The sequence below is a fragment of the Acomys minous genome (genome assembly GCF_964271855.1).
Source record: "Acomys minous genome assembly, chromosome: 5".
NCBI classification, from domain to species: Eukaryota; Metazoa; Chordata; class Mammalia; order Rodentia; family Muridae; genus Acomys; species Acomys minous.
This window is the reverse complement of record NC_140494.1, coordinates 104,703,587-104,726,058: the sequence shown is the minus strand read 5'-3', so window position 1 is coordinate 104,726,058 and position 22,472 is coordinate 104,703,587. Positions and strand designations below refer to the sequence as shown.

General features: G+C 46.0%; 1 long non-coding RNA gene and 2 pseudogenes across 3 annotated transcripts; 1 reads left to right on the top strand and 2 right to left on the bottom strand.

Moving 5' to 3' along the window:
* Positions 1 to 472: 472 nt before the first annotated feature.
* Positions 473 to 12,210, bottom strand: LOC311598446 (large ribosomal subunit protein eL37-like; annotated as a pseudogene). Its single transcript has 2 exons — positions 12,169 to 12,210; positions 473 to 785 (listed from the first exon to the last, which is right to left on the bottom strand). The product of its transcript is annotated as a large ribosomal subunit protein eL37-like (transcript).
* Positions 12,211 to 12,742: 532 nt separating this feature from the next.
* LOC311598836 lies at positions 12,743 to 18,630 on the top strand. The gene is made up of 2 exons (XR_014779680.1): positions 12,743 to 13,334; positions 18,396 to 18,630. It is a non-coding gene; the product is annotated as an uncharacterized lncRNA (long non-coding RNA).
* Positions 16,685 to 17,234, bottom strand: LOC311598830 (large ribosomal subunit protein eL27-like; annotated as a pseudogene). The gene has a single exon. The product of its transcript is annotated as a large ribosomal subunit protein eL27-like (transcript).
* Positions 18,631 to 22,472: the final 3,842 nt, after the last annotated feature.

Below are 22,472 nucleotides of genomic sequence, written 5' to 3'. Positions count from 1 at the left end.
CACTCAGGATCACAGAGGGAAGATGAAAGCGTCAGTGATCAAGTAAACATTAAGAGTGGGGGTTCATTCATTGCCTTACCTTGAACCTCATTACAGCTTTGTCTACCTTATGTACATTAGTTTGTTATACGATATTCAAGTCACTGCCAGAGCCTACAATGACAAACTAATTTTCTTTCTTTCTTTCATTATTTATGTCTTTATTTCTGGTTTTTGTTTTGTTTGTTTGTTGTTTGGTTTGTTTGGTTTGGGGGGGTTGTCTTTGTTTTTGTTTTTGTTTTTGTTTTTAAACAAGGTTTCTCTGTGTAGCCTTGGCTGTCCTGAACTCGCTTTGTAGACCAGGCTGGCCTCAAATTCACAGTGGTCCACCTGCCTCTGCTGCCCAAGTTCTGGGATTAAAGGCGTGCGCCACCACGCCGGGCTTCTTTGTTGTTGTTGTTTTAAACCAGAGCATTTATTCTCTGACTGCTTGAAATCCTCAAGATGAACTGGATGCTGCACCAGCTGCCCTCTTGGGTTTACCCGTTGTTCCTTCACGGAATCCATGTCTGAATCTTCGGTAGACAATTTTTAGGTGTCTTATCCGCCCGGTCCCGGTTGTGTTTCGCCTCCTTAGCCTTGGCACTCCAGTTATACTTTCTCTTGCGCTTGGCAGGGTAGCCACGTTTGCCACAGGTGGACTTCTGAAGGTGGCAGGCCTTAGAGCCACAGCGGCGGCACAACGCATGCGTCTTACGGCGTCGCTTTCCAAAGGATGACGTTCCTTTTTCGCCATCTTGCTTCTGCTGCCGAGGCCAAAGAGTTGTTCCTTTTTTTAGGGGGGGGGCGGACGACAGGGTCTCACTATGTAACTCTGGTAACTCATTTTGTAGACCAGGCTGTCTTGGAACTCACAGAGATCCTCTTGCCTCTGCCTCAGTGCTGCGATTAACAGTGTGCGCAAACTGATTTTCAGTTCTGGCATCCAAACTTCACGCCCACTGCACCAGAGGTAAGTGATGAAGCCAAGGGCTGGAGCCCCTGAGCTTGTTTGCTCAACCAAAGTCATCTGGCCCAGCTGCCCCACGGCCACCCACGCCAGGACGCAGTACCTCGAAGAACTGAGTAGTAAATCTCTCAAAAGCTCTTGTGAGGGCTGGGGAGATGGCTCAGAGGTTAAGAGCACTAGCTGCTCTTCCAGAGGTCCTAAGTTCAATTCCCAGCAACTACATGGTGGCTCACAACCAGCTATAATGAGATCTGGTGCCCTCTTCTGGTGTGCAGGTACATATGCTGGCAGAACACTGTGTATGTAATTAAATAAACCTTTTAAAAATATATTTAATTTTTTGGAGACAGGGCTTCCCTCATATCGCAAGCGATAGCTATCTATGTAGATCTTTGCTGGCCCACAACTTACAGTGATTCTCCTGCCCCACTTCACACGTGCTGAGTTTACAAGCACATGCCACCACATGCCCTCAGCTTTCCGCTGTCATTTGTCTCCGTGAAGGTTCTTATTGCCTCTTCTTTTTTTAAAATTGTATTTATTTATTTATTTATTTATTGTGCATACAGTATTTTGCCTGCACTCCATAAAAGGGCATCCGATTACATTATAGCTGGTTATGATACACTACGTGGTTGTTGGGAATTGGACGCAGGACCTTTGGAAGAGCAGCCAGTGCTCTTAACCTCTGAGCCACCTCTCCAGCCCTGTTTCTATTGCTTCAGTGAAACACCATGACCAAAAGCCAGTTGGGGAGGAAAGGGTTTATTTGGCTTGCACTTCCAGATCATAGTCCATCACTGGAGGAAGTCAGGACAGGAAGTCAAACGAGATGGGACCTGGAGGCAGGAGCTGATGCAGAATCCTTAGAGGGGTGCTGCTTGCTCAACCTGCTTTTTTTTTGAGACAGGGTTTTTCTGTAGCCTTGGCTGTCCTGGACCTCAAACTCATAGTGATCCACCTGACTCCACTTCCTGAGTGCTGGGGTTAAAGGTGTGTGCCACCACGCCTGCTTCAACCTGTTTTCTTATAGAACCCAGGACCAGCTCTCCAAGGATAGCACCACTCAATGGGCTGGGCCCTCTTCCATTAATCACTAAGAAAATGCCTTACAGCTATAACCTATCACTGCAGTCAGTCTCTCTCTCTCTCTCTCTCTCTCTCTCTCTCTCTCTCTCTCTCTCTCTCTCTCTGTTTTGGTTTTTCTTTGTTTTTTGAGACAGGGTTTCTCTATGTAGCCTAGACCAGGCTGGCATGAAATTCACATGGATGCATTTTCTTAACTCCAGCTTGTGTCAAATTGACATAAGACACACATAAGCCAGCACATCATTGTTTGTCTGGTTTGGATTATAGAGGTGGGGTTCTCAATGTGTAGCTCAGGCTGGTCTCACAGCAATCCTCCTGCCTGGGACTCCTCCAAGATTACAGAAGCAAGCCACTATAGCTGGCTTAGGGCTGAAGATAGGAAGATCGCTCAATCAGCACCCATATTCAAACGCCAAGTATGCTAGAAGTGGTGGCACATACCTTTAATCCCAGTACTGGAGAGACTGAGGCAGGCAGAGCTTCGTGAATTCCAGGCCAGCCTGATCAACATAGAGTTTCAGCCCATGAGACTTTGAGACTTATAAGACTTTGTCTCATAAAACAAACAACAACAAATGTCTTTTTTTTTTTTTTGAGACAGGGTTTCTCTGTGTAACAGCCCTGGCTATCCTAGACTCGCTTTGTAGACCAGGCTGGCCTCAAACATACTGCAATCCACCTGCCTCTGTCTCCCAAAGAGTCTTTGTCTTTTTTTTTTTTTTTTTTGGGTTTTCAAGACAGGGTCTCTCTGTGTAGCCTTGGCTGTCCTAGACTCACTTTGTAGACCAGGCTGGCCTCGAACTCACAGCGATCCGCCTGCCTCTGCCTCCCAAGTACTGGGATTAAAGGCGTGCGCTGCCACCGCCCGGCTTTGTCTTTTTTTTTTTTTTTAAGATTTATTTATTTATTATGTACACCAGAAGAGAGCACCAGATCTCATTATAGATAGTTGTGAGCCACCATGTGGTTGCTGCAAATTGAACTCAGAACCTTTGGAAGAGCAAGCAATGCTCCTAACCTCTGAGCCATCTCTCCAGCCTGAGTTTGTCTTTTTAATGGTGGCTGATTCTCATGTTTTTATTTATGTTTTGTACTGTCATCTCCCAAAAGATAAATAGTGAGTATGTTTTTATACAGTTGTCCACTGATGAATTTGTAAATTAAATTCTTTTGAACCAACACACAAAAATATCAAAATTGTGCCGGGCAGTGGTGGTGCATGCCTTTAATCCCAGCACTTGGGAGGCAGAGGCAGGCAGATCTCTGTGAGTTTGAGGCCAGCCTGGACTACAGAGCAAGTTCCAGGGCAGCCACGGCTACATAGAGAAACCCTGTCTCAAAAAAAAACATCAAAATTATAGGTGTTTATGGAGTGCCATGTGATGGTTAAATACATGTATACACTATGTTCTATTTTATGTGTTTAGGTATTTCGCCTACTTGCATGTCTATGCATCGTATGTATGCTTTGGTACCTGCAGAGGCCAGAAGAGGGCACTAGACCTCCTGGAGCTGGAGTTGCAGATGTTTGTAAGCTTTCATGGAGGTACAGGGAATTGAACTCCAGTACTCTGGAAAATAAGTGCTCTTAACCATTAAGCCAATTCTTAAGCCAGGCAATAATTTCTGTGTGTTTGTTTTCAGGGTTTCTCTGTGTAGTCCCGTCTGCCTTGGAACTCACTCTGTAGGCCAGGCTGGTCTTGAACTCGGAGAGATCCGCCTGCCTCTGCCTCCCAAGTGCTGGGGTTATTGCCACCACCCATCTGGCAATAATTTCTAGTCTTAAAAATTAACAAAATAGCCAGGTGGTGGTGGCACATGCCTTGAATCTCAGGAACTCAGGAGGCAGAGGCAGGCGGATCTATGTGAGTTCAAGGCCAGCCTGGTCTACTGAGCAAGTTCCAGGACAGCCAAGGCTACACAGAGAAACTCTGTCTCGAAAAACAAAAAACAAATAAATGCATTGGGCCCAGCAATATGGCTCATCAGGTAAAGGAGCTTGCCTCAAGCCTAGCGGTCCATCCCTGAGACACATGTAATGGAAAGAGGAAATTAGATCTCACAAATTGTCCTCTGGCCTCCAAATGCACAAATTTTGTGGCACTCTTGTAGACACACATACACACATAATGTAAACAAATTTAATGTTTTAAAAGTATGCATTATGATATATATTAAAAAACATGCCAAGGGGCTGGGAACGTAGCCCTTTATAACATGCTGAGTCGATAGCATCAGCCTGTTATATGCAAGGCCCTTGGTGCTATTCTTAGCACTTTAAACAACCAAACCATGCCAAAACCTTTACCAAACTGGTCTTGAGAGTGATGGCTTTTGGGAAATCTTTCAGGTCAGTTATGATTGCTGGAAAGAAAATAACCAAATCCTTGTTCAAAGTTCTTTTTTAATGATGATTTCTAGTCACTCAGCATTGGCACTGTTCCCTATAGAACACATCTCAGAACTCTAGAACTCTAAAGCTAGCTTCTAAGAACGTCCCTCAATCAACGTGCTGTCCACCTAGCTAAGGGACGGCTTCCTGGAATTAAGGCAGCAGAACCTAGGTTATAATTAACTCAGACTTCCTTCTCTTCTTGTACCTTGGCCATGACCTTAATCCTCACCTAGATTTTTCCATCCCACTTATGGATAAAACTTTGTTCTGAATTAGATCAACTGAGCTGTGGTCCTGTTAGCCTTAGAGAATTGTCCAGATGGCTGCTGGGAGTCTTAGACCATATATGTAGATTTAAGCACGACTTATATAAACAGGCAGACATCTCATTTAGGGATAATATTGTCAGTTTTATCCCTTTATTATTTTTTTTAACTTGTATTAAAAACAAAGCAAACATTACTTGGTAAGGATAGATCCAGTGAACTTTTTCAAGGTAATTTAGAGCAAACGGAATGTTTTCAGTTCCTGGAACCACAGCCGTGACAAGACAAAGGAAGAACAAGCAGGAGTGATAAAAATGGAAACAGCTTGGGAATGGAGCCACTTCCGGCTGGATGGATTTCACATCAGAGTGAAATGAGAGTCTGTGGGCCCATTGCTACCTACTAGATTACTCAAAGCCCTACCCTACGTGAGCTCCTTGGTCCCCACATCTTATTTTTAAATATTTATTAACTGTGCATATGTCTGTGTGTGAACATGAGAGTGAGTGGTCACAGAGACCAGAGGCATAAGATTGCCCTGGGGCTGGAGTTACAGGCAGTTGTGAGCTGCCCAAAGTGAGTGCTGGGGACTGAGCCCAGTCCCTCTGCAAGAGCAATACAAACTCCGAGCCATCTCTCCAGCCTCGTACCTCACGATGCGGAAGATGAAGTCATCAGATTAAAGAACAGAATGAAGAATTTTAATTTACTTATTTTTATTGTATGTGTATGGACATGTTGCTTGTATGTATGTCAGTGTGCCACATGTGTGCCTGGTGGCTATGAAGGCCAGAGGAGGGCTGGATTCCTCAGAGCTGGAGTTACCGTTGTGAGCTGCCATGTGGGTGCCAAGAATCGAACTCGAATCATCTGAAAAAGCAGTTAGTGTTCTCAACCACTTAGTCATTTCTCAGTATTATTTATTTAGACGGTGAGACAGGGTTTCGTGTAGGCCAGACTGGTCTAGAAGTTACTATGTAGTCAAGGCTGGTCTTAAACTTCTCATCCTGCTTCCCGCGCACCATCCTGCCTGGCCCAAAAGAAGAAAAACTACCACTGCTGACAGAGAGAAGCAGGCACTTTTCAAGACAGTCTCCCCAGTTCCACCATTTCCACCTGAGTCTCCTGTCTGGCTGGGCTTCCTGCCTTCCTTTTTCGTTTGTTTTTCGAGATAGGGTTTCTGCGTGTAGCTTTGGCTGTCTCTCTTTTTACTCATACACCACTTCCCTTGTTCACTTAATGATCAACAGAGTGTTATATGCCTGCTATACATTTATGTATTAGGATAACTGGGTGTGTGTGTGTGTGTGTGTGTGTGTGTGTGTGTGTGTGTGTGTGTGTGTGTGTGTGCGGTATCATCACAGAGGCCAGAGAAGAACATCAGCTGTCCTAATTTCTCACTCTCCAGTTTGTTCCCTTGAGACAGGGTCTCTCAATGAGTGGAACTAGGCTGGCAGCCAGCAAGTCCTCGTGGTCCAGCTCTCTCGACCCACTCCTGGGGCTGGGTTTTTGTTTTTGTTGTTTTGTTTTTGTTTTTTGCATATATGCAGCCAATCTGGATTTTAATATAGATGCTACGATTCTAACTCAGACCTTCACGCCTGTTCAGTAAGCACTCTTACTCACTCACGGAGCACACTCCACAGCTCCTTCTGAAGGATTTTTATTTTATTTTATTTTATTAATTGTTGTGGGGAGTGGGGTGCACATATACCACGATGTGGGGCCGGGCAGGGGACAGCCGATTGTCTACTCACACCATGTGTTCTGGGGATGAAACTCAAGTCATTTATTTAGAGTTGCATGGCAAGTGCCTTTACCTCTGAGACACCTTCCAGCCTTTGCTCGGAAGCTTTACAAGACATAATTCCTAGCATGGCTTGAGGTGCATGCTTGTTATCTTAGTACTTGGGAGGCTAAGGCAGGAGGATTGCTATGAGTTCAAGGTCAGTCTGGGCTACAGAGCGAGTTCTAAGCCAGCCAGGGAAACCTGCAGCGTGAGATTCCATGTCAAAGATCCAAAATAAAGTTGTAAGAAATGAAAAGCACATTTCCAGGAGGGTGGTGGTGGCGCACGCCTTCAATCCCAGCACTCGGGAGGCAGAGGCAGGCGGATCACTGTGAATTCGAGGCCAGCCTGGTCTACAAAGTGAGTTCAGGACAGCCAAGGCTACACAGAGAAACCCTGTCTCAAAAAAGAAAAAAGAAAAAAGAAAGAAAGAAAGAAAGAAAGAAAATGAAAAGCACATTTCCTGGATGGTTGCCCAATTGTCCTCCCCCTGCCAGGGACTGAACCTGGGGCCTCATGCTTACCTGTCAAGTGCTCTGTTACTGAACTATGCCCCAAGTGGTAGCTGAAAGCTGCTAAAACTGTACCTTGTGCTGCTCTGAGTCCAGGCATATACTGCACAGAGTGGAGGTAGATGTCACAAATCAGGTGGTAACGCCTTTTTTGTTGGTTGGTTGGTTGGTTTTTTGAGACAGGGTTTCTCTGTGCAACAGACCTGGCTATCCTGGACTTGCTTTGTAAACCAGGCTGGCCTCGAAACTCACAGAGATCCACCTGCCTCTCCTGTTCAAATGCTGGAATTAAAGGCATGTGCCACCATGCCTGGCAACAAACCTTAACTGACAGTGCCTTTCATCTTTGTCAAGGGAGTGCTAACTTCTTCCCTTTCATATGACACAGCTCTATGTTTTCTGTCTCTAAGGGGCTTACAGTCCAGTTGAAGAGATAACAAAATAATCACAAGCCATACAAAATGCAAGCTGCTGGGCATAGTGGCTCACGCCTGTGATCCCAGCACTCTGGGAGGCAGAGGCCAGCTTAGTCTACAAAGTGAGTCCAGGACAGCCAAGGCTACACAGACAGAGAAACCTTGTCTCGAAAAACCAAGAGAGAGAGCAAGAGGGAGGGAGGGAGAGAGAGAGAGAGAGAGAGAGAGAGAGAGAGAGAGAGAGAGAGAGAGAGAGAGCATGCGAGCGCAAGCTGTAGTGAGGAGATCAGGTGTCTGAATTGCATTTGAGGGATAAACACCCATGGGAGGCTGAGGAAGGCTGGGGTGCAGAGGATGAGCTGGCAGTCAGCCAAGGGGGAAACAGGCATATTAGACAGCAGGGATGGGCACCAAAGCAGGGTCAGATAGGAGACTCTGAGTAGCTGCCTAACAGTTCAGCAAGGCAAGGCCACGGGAGGCAAAGGACAAGGGAGATGTAGATTAAATGATGAAGGATCTTGAAGATGCTAAGGATAGTAAAGAATTAAAGAAATAATAATTGCAGTCAGATTTCCATCTTAGGAAGTTCAGTGTCACAGTACGACACTGAGGAAACACTGTGGAGGACAGTGGCAATACATGGCAGGGCACTTAGGACAGGGAACAAAAGAAGCAAGCCAGAGCAAGGAGGCATTCAGTTAGAGACATATGAGACATCCTGAAGAAGGTGCTCCACAAAGTATTGGGTACATGTGTCTGAAATCCAGAATGGTGTTTGTGCTGATACGTTGTTCGGGAAGAGACCCCAAGCCAAGTGAGCACAGGGTTTGGCCATTGCTCTATCCCCAGCACCTAAGGCCTTCTTGGCTGTAGGAACCATTTGGGATTTGGATAAATGAATAAAATACAGAAAAATAGAGGCAGTCTAAGAGCATAGCTCTAAGGAACCACCATTTAGAGATGGAAAAAGGCTAGTGCAAGGATTTCAGATGGCCAGGGAAATGAAGACCGAATCTGATCCCCAGGATCCATATGGTTGAAACAGAGAATCAGTTTCCACAAACTGCACACGCGTACACACACACACACACACACACACACACACACACGTAATTAAAAATAAAGAAAAAGAAAATCACTAACTGTCTGAGCTGGCCATGGTAGCTTACATCTATAATCCCAGCACTTGGGAAACCGAGACAAAAGGATGATGAATCTAAGGCCATTCTGAGCTACAGAGCAAGAACCAGGTCAGCCTAGGCGCTGAGACTCCGTCTCTAAAGACCAAAGTAAACACAACAGTACAATAGAAAAGGAGGTGGCAGTGGCTTGGAGATTGTTGGGAAGGCTTTGAGAAAGCAGACACTGAATTACAATTCACTGTTTCCAGGAACTTGATCATATCTTCATGGAGCCATTTTTTTTCTTTCCTTTTTTGGGGTGGTGATGGTGGTTCCTGTTTATTTTCTTTTATTCTGAGACAGGGTCTTGCTTTGTAGCCCAAGCTGGCTTTGAACTTATTGTGCAGCCTAGCCTGGTCTCAAACTCCTGATCCTCCTGCCTCTGCCTCCCCACTGTTGGGATTACAGGTGTGCTATCATACCTAGTCTTTCCCTCATCTTCAATCTTCTTAAGTTAACAATAGGCCCAACTCTCTCTGTCTTCACATTTCTTCTTCTTCTTCTTCTTCCTCCTCCTCCTCCTCCTCCTCTTCTTCCTCCTCCTCCTCCTCCTCCTCTTCTTCTTTTTGGTTTTTGGTTTTTGGTTTCTCTGTATAGCCTTGGCTGTCCTGGACTCACTTTGTAGACCAGGCTGGCTTCAAACTCACAGTAATCTGCCAACCTCTGCCTCCCGAGTGCTGGGATTACAGGTGTGGGGCACCACGCCCAGCCTTTACATTTCTTCTTTAAAAACAAAACAAAGGACTGGAGAAATGGCTCAGAGGTTAAGAGCACTCTTTGCTCTTCCAAAGGTCCTGAGTTCAGTTCCCAGCAACCAAATGGTGGCTCACAACCATCTATAATGAGCTCTGGTGTGCAGGTGTACATGCTGGCAAAACACTGTATACTTAATAAATCTTAAAACAAACAAAAATGTTCTTCATTCTCATACTAATGACCTATCTTTCCTCTTAGTAAACGGAAGTGTATAAAGATATCATAAATCTTATTTTATTGGTTCTGTTAATATTTTCCTCTTATCTGCTTTCCTGTTTTCCGATCCAGGCAGCCTGGTAAATCTCTCACACACACAGACACACACGGACACACTTTATTCACTTGTTAAGGGATGCTTGAGCCTTTGTTTTTATTTTATTTTATTTTATGTATAAGAGTGTTTTGCCTGCAAGTATATATATATGATGTATACAGGTACCTGGTACCCAACCAGCAGGAATCAGATCCCCTTGACGCTGGAGTTAAAACTGTGAGCAGCTTTGCTGGAAACTGAACCCAGATCCTCTGCAAGAGCAGCAAGCGCCCTTAACCACCGGTTCGTCTCTCCAGCCCACACTTACTTGTTACCCATTCATCTTTGCTTCCACTCTTTTAAAAATTTATTTATTATGGATACAGGTTTGTTTGTTTGTTTTTGGATTTTCAAGACAGGGTTTCTCTGTGTAGTCTTGGCCGTCCTGGACTTGCTTTGTAGACCAGGCTGGCCTCGCTGGGATTAAAAGTGTGTGCCACCACTGCCCCCGGCAATACAGTCTTCTTACAGGGTGTATGCCTACATGTCAGAAGAGGGCACCAGATCTCATTTATAGATGAGCCACCATGTGGTTGCTGCTGGGGATTGAACTCAGGACCTTTGGAAGAACAGCCAATGCTCCTACCCTCTGAGCCATCTGTCCAGCCCCGCTTTCACCCCTTCTCTCTGTGTGTATATTTAATACTTCAGCAAGACTTACCCTAGCTTCACGGGTCCCCTGCATCTGGGGCTGGTGAGGTGGCTCAGCAGGTAAAGGCACTTGTTGCTCTGCCTGGTGACCTGTGGCCTGAATTTAAACCCTGGAATCCCTGAGGTGGGAAAAAGACTTGCGTCCCTAAAGCTGTCCTCTGACCTCCTCACGCACGTGGTGGCATGAACGTACACAGATACATAAATAAATTAATTTAAAAAATTTTAAAAACGGGGATGGAGGGCTATTTTTTGTGTTTGCTTTGTGGTTTTGTATTGTCTTTCGTGTTCCTGAAGATGTTGGGAGTCATGGGCTGGAGAGATGGCTCAGAGGTTAAGAGCACTGCCCGCTCTTCCAGAGGTCCTGAGTTCAATTCCCAGCAACCACATGGTGGCTCACAACTATCTATGATGAGATCTGGTGCCCTCTTCTGGTGTGCAGATGTACATGCAGGCAGATCACTGTGTACTTAATAAATCTTAAAAATAAATAAATACATAAATATTTTTTAAAAGATGTTGAGAGTCATACTCAGGGCCTGACACGTGAGGCAGATACTTTACCACTGAGCCAAACCCCCATCCTCTCTTTGCTGAGTCTTTTTACTTGTTTTTAGATTTTGTGTGTTGCATACGACTTCCTCATTTGTGTGTGGATGCAGGTATGTGTGTGTCTGCACACGCATGTGGAATCCAGAGGACAGTCAGGTACCCTTCCTTAGCTATCATCTCCTTCCTCCGCCATAGGTGTTTTTTTCACTCACCTGGAACTTGACAATAAGATGAAGCTGGCAAGGCAGTGAAGCCCGGGAATCAGCTCATCTCCACTCCACAGGGCTAGGATCACGAGCAGGCAGCCTAGCATCTTCACCTGAGTGCTAGAGAGTGAACTCGGGTCCTTGGGCTATGTGAGAAGCACTTGACCAACTATTTCCCTTGCATACAGGGTCTTATTACATAACCCTAGGTCACCTGAAACTTAATGTGCAGATCGGTGTTGTGTAATGGCTTTCTCTGGGACCATACTATAGGGAAGCTCTATCTTTAAAAGATTTATTTATTAATTATTATGTATACAGTTTTCTGCATGCATGTACACCTACATGCCAGAAGATCACATTGTAGATGGTTGTAAGCCACCATGTGGTTGCTGGGAATTGAACTCAGGACCTCTGGAAGAGCAGTCAGTGCCCTTAACCTCTGAGCTATCAATCACTCCAGCCCAAGAAGCTCTTTAAATAGAAAAGTAAACAACTCAAACTAGCTTCAGGAAGTCCCTGGAACTGACCAGATTCACTAGGCCCCTTCCTGCCTCAGTAAGCTGTAAAAGCTGAGAGTCTGTCTCAGACCATGTGAAGCTGAGCTTCAAAGAAGTCTCTCAAATAAGCTGAGCTGCAAAGAAGACTCTGAGACCAGACCAGCTACCTGAAAGCAGCAGCAACCAGCTGAGCTGCCTGGAAGAGGTGCAGGCCACTGAGGCGCCTGGAAAGGGCACCCTCCCACCTGCTGAGCTGCCTGCAGGCTGCCCAGAGTGCTCCAGGCTCCCAGTTCTGATAGCTGCAATGGGCTTTGGTGATGCAGCTGTCGTTGAGTAATTTCTGCTTCTGTAAGTAACCCAATAAAACTCATCGGTTCGCCGGGCGTGGTGGTGCATGCCTTTACTCCCAGCACAGACGCAGGCAGATGTTTGTGAGTTCGTGGTCAGCCTGCTCTACAAAATAAGTCTACTACAGCCAAGGCTACACAGAAAATCCCTGTCTTGGAAACAAACACACAAACAAACAAAACAAAAACAAAACCTCAATGGCTCACCAAGTTGCGGACTTTGATGGTATCCGTACTTAGGTCTGTCATTGGGTCCGAACTGGGGTGAGTAAACAGATGTGCATCTCTCCAGGCGAAGTTCTGTTACACAATAGGCTGGCTGGCCTCTAAATTAAGGCCATCCTCCTACCTCTACTTACCAAGTTCTGAGGTCACAGGCTTGGGCCACCAGCCCAGTTTATCTCAGTGTTGGGGACTGAGCCAAGGGTTTCTTGTGTGCTGGGGAAGCACACAGCCAACAGAATGGCTCTCGAGGCCTTCTTTGTCTATTCTTCACCCCCCCCCCCTTTGGTTTTTCCAGACAGGGTTTCTCTGTGTAGCCTTGGCTGTCCTAGACTCACTTTGTAGACCAGGCTGGCCTCGAACTCACAGCAATCCACCTGCCTCTGCCTCCTGAGTGCTGGGATTAAAGGTGTACGCCACAACGTCCAGCCCTTTTGTCTACTCTTGACAGCAGCCAGTATGATCCTTCGAATGTTGAGTCCTAGCTGATCAGCCTTCTCCTCTGAACCCTCCAATGACTTCTCAGGTTTTGTTTTTTTTTTACTTATTTAATTTTAATTTATGTGCATTGGTGTGAGGGTGTCAGATCTTGGAGTTACAGACAGTTGTGAGCTGCCATGTGGGTGCTGGGAATTGAACCCAGGTCCTTTGGAAGAGCAGGCAGCCAGTGCTCTTAACTGAACCATCTTTCCAGCCCCCAACTTCTCAGTTTTATGCCCCTGGAAAATCGGAAGCTGTCGTCACCCCTCTCTCACCCCACTTCTTACCACCAGTCCCATCATGCATCTTACCATAGCCAGTCACATGGTCTCTCTCCACGACTTACACAACACCTTGGGGGCTTGTATGTGTGTGTGCTCGGGCTTATGCTTGGAACCATCTTCTCAAAGGCATCCTTTGACTCTCCCTTTGCCCGAAGCCTAGCCACCCTTCCTGACAACTGTGGCATCTTAGCTTCTCCTAGCTCTCCAATGTCTCTGCTTCATTAGCACAGCCCTCCCAACAGCTGACCTGCCTGCTATTTATTGTCTGTTTCCCTCCAATAGACTGTGAACGCCAGGAAGCAGACCTACCAAGAACACCTGGCCCTGGGGGAGCAGAGATAAAGATAACCAAGCAGCTATTCCTGCCCTTGAGGAAGCCACACTCCGGTGAGTCATGCAACCTAACAAGTAATTAGAAGGGAAATGCTTAGAGCATTTGGATGCTAGGAGCTGAGGCTGTAGGGGAAGGGACCGTTTGGGGTGGCAGCTACACAGCCTGGGTAGTAGTTAAAAACTGTGAGGTCACCAGAAGAGAATGTGAGAAATGACAAGCACTCAGAGCCAAAGGACAGAGAAGTGGGTCTGGGAAGAACCACCAGTAGATGGAGAAGAGCTGGCTGAGCAGAGCTCTTAGATTGCCGTTTGGGAACTGGTCTTTTGTTTTGAGAATGGGTCTTGTAGCCCACCCAGGCTGGCCTAAAACTTGATGTTTCCTCAACTGTGGATCCTTTGGATTCTCAAACTTTGGATCCTACTGCCTCAGCATGCTCTGAATACTAGGATTATAGGCATACCGCATCATGCTTAGCTGAATAGCCTTTATAAAATCTACTTCATAGAGCTGGGGAAAGGTCAGCGCTAAAGCTATTCCTAGTGTGCAGGAGGCCCTGCCTGGCTCTTCAAAACAAACAAGCAAAACCCAACAAAACTCAACACCCTAATCTAGCATTAGGCACTAGGCTGACCTGTGCAAAGGAGACCAATTCACCATCTCAAGTGTACATCTGCAAAGAAATGAAGCTTTGGGCAGGGTGGTGGTGGTGGCGCACGCCTTTAATCCCAGCACTTGGGAGGCAGAGGCAGGCGGATCACTGTGAGTTCGAGGCCAGCCTGGTCTACAAAGAGAGTCCAGGACAGCCAAGGCTACACAGAGAAACCTTGTCTCAAAAAACAAAACAAAAAAGAAAAAGAAGCTTTGCTAGTCGGGCCACAGTGGTGTCTGTAGTGCCAGCACTTGGAGACTGATGCAGACGGAGCTTGAGGATTCTTTTTCTTCAAAGATTTACTTATGTATGTATTGTATGTATATGATTATATGTACATGAGTGCTCTGTCTTCATGCACACCAGACGAGGGCATCAGATCCCATTACAGAGGGTTGTGAGTCACCATGTGGTTGCTGGGAATTGAACTCAGGACCTCTGGAAGAGCGGCCAGTGCTCCCAACCGCTGAGAGATCTCCATCCTGGCTCTTGAGTTATAAGCCATCCTGGGATACATAGGGAGACTCTGTCTCAAAGAGGAAAATAAAACCAAACAGGTTTGAACCTAGGTAAATTGAGCTTGTACTGTTTTTTGCTTTGTTTTTAAGATTATTTATCGTATGTATTTCTTTAGGTTTTTTAAGACAGGGTTTCTCTGTGTAGCCCTGGCTGTCCTGGAACTCAGAGATCCACCTGCCTCTGTCTTCCAAGTGCAAAAGTTTGTGCTCTTAACCGCTATGTTATGATACCATCTCTCTGTGATTTTTCATATTTTACTAAACACCCACTGAGGGTCATGTCATTGCTGTAGCACTTGGAAGCACAGACCCTCCCTCCACTCATGGAGCATCAATCTTTATGAGGACAGTGACATTAAAGTGAGAAAATCCAGACAGAGGAGGCAACTCACCTGGTAAAGGTGCCTGCTGCCAAGCCTGGCAGCCTGAGTTTCATCTCTGGGACCCACACGATAGAAGGGAAACCTGACTCCTCAAAGTTGTCCTCTGACTGCAACATAAGTGCCCCCAATAGCCAGGCATGGTGGCGCACGCCTGTAATCCCAGCAGTCAGGGAAGCAGAGGCAGGTGGATCTCTGTGAGTTCAAGGCCAGCCTGGTCTACAAAGTGAATCCAAGACAACCAGGATTGTTACACAGAGAAATCCTGTCTTTAAAAAAAAAAAGGTTCAAAAAATCAGCAGGGAGCCGGGTGTGGTGGGACATGCCTTTAATCCCAGCGCTTGGGAGGCAGAGGCAAGTGGATCGCTGTGAGTTTGAGGCCAGCGTGGTCTATAAAGTGAGTCCAGGATGGCCAATACTACACAGAGAAACCCTGTCTCGGAAAAAAAAAAAGCTTAAAAAATCAGCAGGAGGGCCTAGGGAAGTAGCTCTGAGGGTAGAGTGCTTGCATAGCTTTCATGAGGGCCTGAGTTGGACCCCAGCACTGAATAAGACCAGGGGTGGAGCTGCTCCCTTTGTACGGAAGAGAGGGATGGGAGACACACTTGGGGAAAAAAGAGATATCCCAAACTCAGTGATGAGCAGAAAGAGACCTTGAAGAGGATGGCGAGGGAGAAGGCCTGCAACAGGAGAAATGTGAATTCTGGGAGGCCTGCCTTCTAGAAATAAGACAGCTTGAGAAGAGTACTCTGGGAAGGGGGTGGAGGCAGGAAGATCAGGAAGTTCAAGTTCATCTTCCAAAACACAGTGAGTCAGAGGCTAGCCCGGGCTACGTAAGTCTCAGTCAGAAAGAGGAAGGGTAGGGAGACTGGAGAGATAAGCAAAGCAGTTGTTTTTCCAGAGGACCTTTATTTGATTTTAAGCACCCATATGCTGTCTCACAGCCCTCTGTAACTCCAACCCTCTCCTGGCCTCAGTGGGTCCCTGGCAAACACTTGTGCATAGACACACCTGCAGGAAAACACCTATATACATAATAATGTCTGGGGGGGGAGAAGGGAGGGAGGGAGAGAGTAGAAGGGAAGGAGGGAGAGAGAGAGAGGGAGGGAGGGAGAGAGAGAGAGAAGAGAGAGAAGGAGGGAGGGAGGGAGGGAGGGAGGGAAGGGTGGTGGGGGGAGAGAGGCAGTGGGGCAGGGCATATAGCTCAGTGGCAGAGCTTGCCCAGCACGGGAGGCCCTGGTCAGTCACTAACACTATCAACAGAAAGGTAAGGGAAGAAGCAGTGTATGGTGGCCTCTGAGGAGGGGACGTGAGCAGAGGTGTGAAGGAAGTGTGAGAATAAGCCACGTGGATACCTGGAGGAAGAACACTGCAGGCAGAGGGACCGGCAAGTGCAAAAGCCTTAAGGTAAGAGAGTGCTGGCCTGTTCCAGGAACTACAAGAAGGTCAAAGCAGCCGAGCAGAAGACAGAGAGAGCTGTGGAGAGGCAGGAGATAACGTCAGGGAGATAAGGGCTTCCAGGACTTGCACGAGATTAAGGGACCAAGAAAAGAGGTTTGCGCATTATATTCGCATCTGTTTAAAAGACATATAACACCCAGCCCTCTGCAAGCAAACAGGCAGATCTCTGTGAGTTAGAGGACAGTCTGGTCTATATTGAGAGAACTTGTCTCAAGAAAACTATCAAAAACAAGTGTATATTCACACATATTTACATATATACATATACACTTGCTTTTTAAAATTAACTAATTCATTAATTTGCGAAGACAGGGTTTCTCTGTGTAGCCCTGCCTGTCCTAGTCTCACTTGTTTTGTAGACCAGGCTGGCCTCAAACTCACAGAGATCCACCTATCTCTGCCTCCTAGAGCTAGGATTAAAGGCATGCCCCGCCACCCCTGGCTTTGTTTTTTAATTTTCTTAATGATGAAAACAAAGATCCACCTGAAAGCGAAGCTTCTGGGAAACCATTTTGTTCTTCCCTGTCTCGTATCGGTCCTCAAACTTGACCTTGGCCTCCCTCCTGGCCTTGCGTTTCAGCGCTAGGTCGCTGCAGACATCCTTGTGGCTACGCACTTGCACAAGACAAGGGAGCTGGCCACAGAGAGCCTTGTGGGCATGAAGGAGGTGACTGTAGTTAGAAACTTTCACAAAGGGCTTAATCTTTAACCTCTTGGCAATTTTCTCCTTGCCCATACCGCTGTCACTTTTCGGGGATAGCGGTCAGTTCCCGCCACCAGGGCATGGCTGTGAGGGCGGCCTGAGGTGCCATCAGCCACCAGGGCATGGCTGTGAGGGCGGTCTGAGGTGCCATCATCAGTGTTCTTCACGATGACGGCTTTGTGTCCGGAGTGGTGTCCAGCCAGGACCAGCACCACCTCCCCGGGTTTCATGAACCTGCCCATTTCTACCGCAATCAGCCGGCACCCAGCACAAAGGCAAGAAGGACCGTGCTTGCATGTTTACGTGTGCACATGTGATTTTAGAAGGAGAGCAGGAGTACACAGACCTTTAAAATTTTACCTTCCATATCTCGGTTGCAGTAACCAAAAATTAGTCTCAAAATAAACTCTGTGTTGTTGGCGAGATGGCTCAAATACTTACGGCTTTTGTCCTAGCATCTACATGGCAGTTCACAAGCATCCTGAATTCCAGTTCCAGGGATTCAAAGCTCTCTTCTGAATTTCTTAGGCAACAGGTACCGCCATGATGCATATACATATATGCAGACAACACAGTCATACACATTAAATAACTCTAAAAAAGTAAAAATATGATTTTAGATGAACTTAAAAATGTTTTTATTTCATGTGCATTGATGTGAGGGTGTCAGATCTTCTGGAACTGGAGTTACAGACAGTTGTGAGCTGCTAGGTGGGTGTTGGGGATTGAACCTGGATCCTCTTGGAAGAACAATCAGCGCTCTTAACCACTGAGCCATCTCCAGCCCCTTAGATAGACTCTTGAGGGCCAGCAAGATGGTTCGGTAGGTTAAAACACTTGTTTTTTTAGAATATAATTGATTTATTTTATTTTATGTGCAATGGTGTTTTGCCTGCCTGCATGTCTGTGTGAGGGTATCAGATCTTGGAGTTACAGACACTTGCGAGCGGCCATGTGGGTGCTGGGAATTGAATCAGGGTCCTCTGGAAGAGCAGTCGGCGCTCTTAACCACTGAGCCATCTCTCTAACCCCATAGACACACTTGTTAAACAAGATTGACAACCTAAATCTGGTCTCCAGAGTTCTCCATGGTGGAAGAAAGCAAGACCTGATTCCCAGAAGTCAGCCTCTGGCTCCCCGTGTGCACCCACACACATGGAGTGCTTGCCTATCACACAGGAAGCCCTGGGTTCCATCTCCCAAATGACACAAACTATACATGGCAGTGTATGCTTATAATTCCAGCACTGGAGGAGGAACAAGGAGGTCCAGGAGTTTAGTGAAAACCTCAGTTACAAGGAGTGGAAGAGGCCAGGCGGGGCTATATGAGAGCCTGTCTCAAAACAAGTGCAGAAAGCATGTATTAGGGGCTCTGGTTAAAGCCCCTATCTTTCCTTTTACAGGTGTGACTCCTGAAAAAGATGGCTTCCTCTCGCTCCTTCTTGGTCTTCTTAACCAAGAGTCCGTGTGTAGCCTTGACAGTTCCCCTCCAGCTCCTCCCACAGACATCACCTGTGTCTGCTTGAGAATACAGCATGGTGCCATGGTGCCACGGCTGTGCATGGGACTCCACAAGGAACCCTTGTCAGCCCCTTTGTTTCTTCCTTATTCTTATTACATCAAAAATATTTATTTTTACTTTGCGTGTATGAGTGCTTTTTCTGAATGTATATATCTACTATACCGTGTGCATGCCCGATGGCCCAGGATATCAGAAGAGGGTATCAAGTCCTTTGGAACTGAGAAACCTTTTGTTTTGTTTTGTTTTTTTCTTCTGTTTTTTTCGAGACAGGGTTTCTCTTTGTAGGCCTGGCTGTCCTCGACTCACTTTGTAGACCAGGCTGGCCTCGAACTCACAGTGATCTGCCTGCCTCTGCCTCCCAAGGAGTGGGATTACAGGCATGCGCCACCACACCCTGCTTTCTCTCCAGCCTCTTATGATTACAATTTAATTTTTTTTTTTCTTTCTGTTTTTGGTTTTTCGAGACAGGATTTCTCTGTGTAGCTCCGGCTGTCCTGAACTTACTTGGTAGACCAGGCTGGCTTCAAACTCACAGCAATCTGCCTACCTCTGCCTCCTTGAGTGCTGGGATTACAGGCGTGGGCCACTGCACCTGGCTACAGTTTAAATTTGTGTGTGGGTGTATGCACAGACATGGAGGTCAGAGGATAACTTGGGTGACATGATTCTTGTCTTCAACTATGTGGGTCGTGGGGATTGAACTCAGGGAATCAGGCTTAGCAGCCAGCAGTTTTATGTGATGAGCATCTCACTTGAGCATCCCCCCTCCCTATCTCTTGAGCTCCTTCCAGCTCTAGAGTGTTCCCTCCTGTGTCTTTCCCTGCAGTCTCCTCTAGGCTTTTCCATACTTCACTGGGCCATTTCTCTCTCTGTCCCCTGTGACTGGGTGCTTTATGTTAGCTTGTATGAAAGACCCAACCTGGGCCAATCAAAAGTCACTGTGACTACAAATTAGAGACATCTAGAGAGAGAAAAAAGCCCAGCATGGTGGCACAGGCCTGCAATCCCAGCACTCAGGAGGCAGAGGCAGGTAGATCTCTGTGAGTTTGAGGTCAGCCTGGTCTACAAATCGAGTCCGGGACAGCCAAGGCTATGCAGAGAAACCCTGACTCGAAAAAACAAAAAAAGAAAAATATGAACTTTGATCACTGGTATAATTTCGTCTTTTTCTTGAAAGATTTATTTATTATTTATACAATAGAGGTTCCTTCTTGTGCGCCTGCCCTCCACAAGAAGGATCTCATTACAGACAGTTGTAAGCCACCATGTGGTTGCTGAGAATTGAACTCAGGACCTTTGAAAGAGCAGACAATGCTCTTAACCTCTGAGCCATCTCTCCAGCCCTGATCATTGGTATAATTTCAAATGGAGATAGTTTGACAAATTACAGATTAAAATTACAACAATAAGCAACAAAAATAAAGCCAGACTAGCATACGTGATTTCCTGAATCCTCTGATAACACTGACTCCTTGGATGGACAAGGTAGTTTGGTGGGTGAAGGCACTTGGTTCCAAGCCTGACTACTTGAGTTCATTCCCTGGAACCCATGTGGTGGAAGGAAGAAATCAACTCCTGCAAGTCCTCCACACACATGGCATGGCATGCACAAACCCATACCCACACACAAACATGTGTAAACATACATGTTTAAAACCAGTGAATAAGTAAGACAAATAACATGTTAACAACACCCCTTAGAGTAAGTCTCCAAATCAAAGAGTGAAGCTAGAGAGAACCATTTATTTAGAAAACATTAATTGGGCTTTTGTAGCCTCTGTTTGACACAGAAGATGTAAGTTTGATTAATCCATGGTTTCTGTCTCCAGCAAATTTTATCCCCCAATTAGCTAGACCTTGACTTTGAGCTGACTTACACCAAATCAGAAAGCCTGCTGTTTTCTCTGCTAGAGTCAGTAAAACCCTTCAGTCATGAATACAACTAGCTATGCCAAATTATTTTCAAGTTCAGAAATGAAAACTCAATGGCTACAGGGATTGCAACTATGCCATTTTTTTTTTTAAGCTCAGGAGGCTAGCCTTGAACTCAGTATGTAGACCAGACTGGTTCACACTCTCCAACCACAGCCTCTACCTCCCTAGTGCTGGGATCACAGGTGTGCACCGCATGCCCAGGTTGAACTGTTACCTCTGCAGAATAAGGATGCCTTTATTGCAGCTATAGATTTGGCCCTTTCTTTTTTATAAGAAAGCAGTACCCAGAAATTCTAAACCGTCTTCTGTTCTGTGCTGATCCTGTGGGACAAGGGTAAATGACTCAGCCAGCTTCTTGTCTTAGTTCAAAGACCTTTGGGACTACTGTGCTAATGCGCTATGTCCATTTGGAGTTCTTGCGGAGAAAGGAGCTTGAGCACTGTCTTCACCAATAGTGAGGAGAATCTTGGTGAAGCATTTGGAAGACTGAAGCAGAAGGAACAGCAGTTCAAGGTCATTCTAAAGCACATAGCAAGTATGAAACCTAGTATCAAGAAAAAAAGAAATTTGGGTAGGTTCTATCCTTAGCATGAACGAACAAACCAACAAAGCAATTGTGTGTGTGTGTGTGTGTGTGTGTGTGTGTGTGTGTGTGTGAGTGTGTGTGTGTATGTGTACACATGACTTGTTTCTACTTGAATAAAAAGAAGATACTTAGATTATGTGATTTAGCCAGTCAGTGATGGCAACTGTCTTTTAATCCCGGCACTCGAGAGGCAGAGGCAGGTGGATTGCTGTGAGTTCAAGGTCAGCGTGTTCTAACAAGGCCAGGATAGCCAGGGCTAAAACAGAGAAACCCTGTCTTGAAAAACCAAAAGAAAAAAAAAGTAATTTAATCCTCATAGTAATCTTTGTGAAGTTGCTATTTTTGCAAATGAGGAAGCAGGCATATGTAAGCTCAATTTTCTTAACAATTATATTTTATTTTATTTTTGGGGGGATTAACAACTATATCTTATTATGAACTTATTAAACGAGCCTACCTTCCTTACAACTGGACTAACCCAAACAACAGGAAAAGGAGATTAAAGAACACAATAATGAAACCTTAAGGATATCAGTTCCGACCTGGCATGGTCAGCAGGACCTCAGCAAACCAGCAATCACCAAAGTTGCTGCTAGAACCTTCAGCAGCAGCTGGAACCTGAAGCCTCAGCTGGAGTCCCAAGCCTTGAAGCTTTGCCTGGAGCAGTTTTCTCTAGGGGCGTCTCTTGAAGTGTTGCAATTACCAGCCAAAACAATCCCTTTCTCCCAAGCCTCTTGTTTTGGGAGATATATATATCTCCTCTCAGTATCTCTACTAGGATGTTTTCAGCTGGCAACATCCAAGCTCCCCCATGAAGTGGTTCCACTTCTAAGGGGATAAACATCCTGTTCTCTCACAAGTCTGTTCCCCATCCCACACTTGGGATCAGCACAAAAAAATGTTTATCTCTCCTACAGCCATATATATACATTTTCTCTCCTACAGCCAACATATATACATAATTTTTTTTTTTTGAGAAACAGTTTCTGTGTAGCCTTGGCTGTCCTGGACTCGTTTGTAGACCAGGCTGGACTCAAACTCACAGAGATCCACCTGCCTCTGCCTCCCTGACTGCTGGGATTATAGGCTTGCACCACTGTGTTGGACTGTATAACTAAAAGTATTGGACCTGCAAATCCAACCTAGGTTTGTGACTCCAAGCCCATCTTAGTCACACTGTGATACTGATTTACAGTTATGAGCACTCAGGGTGGAGAAAAAGGAGCCAACACCTAGGAGTCCCTTTGAAAACATATCCAGGCTTATTCCATTTACTTTACGTGTGTGCTTGCTTGCATATATGTATGTATTACCACTTGCATGTATGTATTACCACTTGCATGTCTGCTGTCTATGGAGGGAGGTCAGAAGAGGCCACAGGATCCCCTGGAACTGGAGTTAAGATGTTTGTGAGCTGCCACATGGATGTTGAGAGTT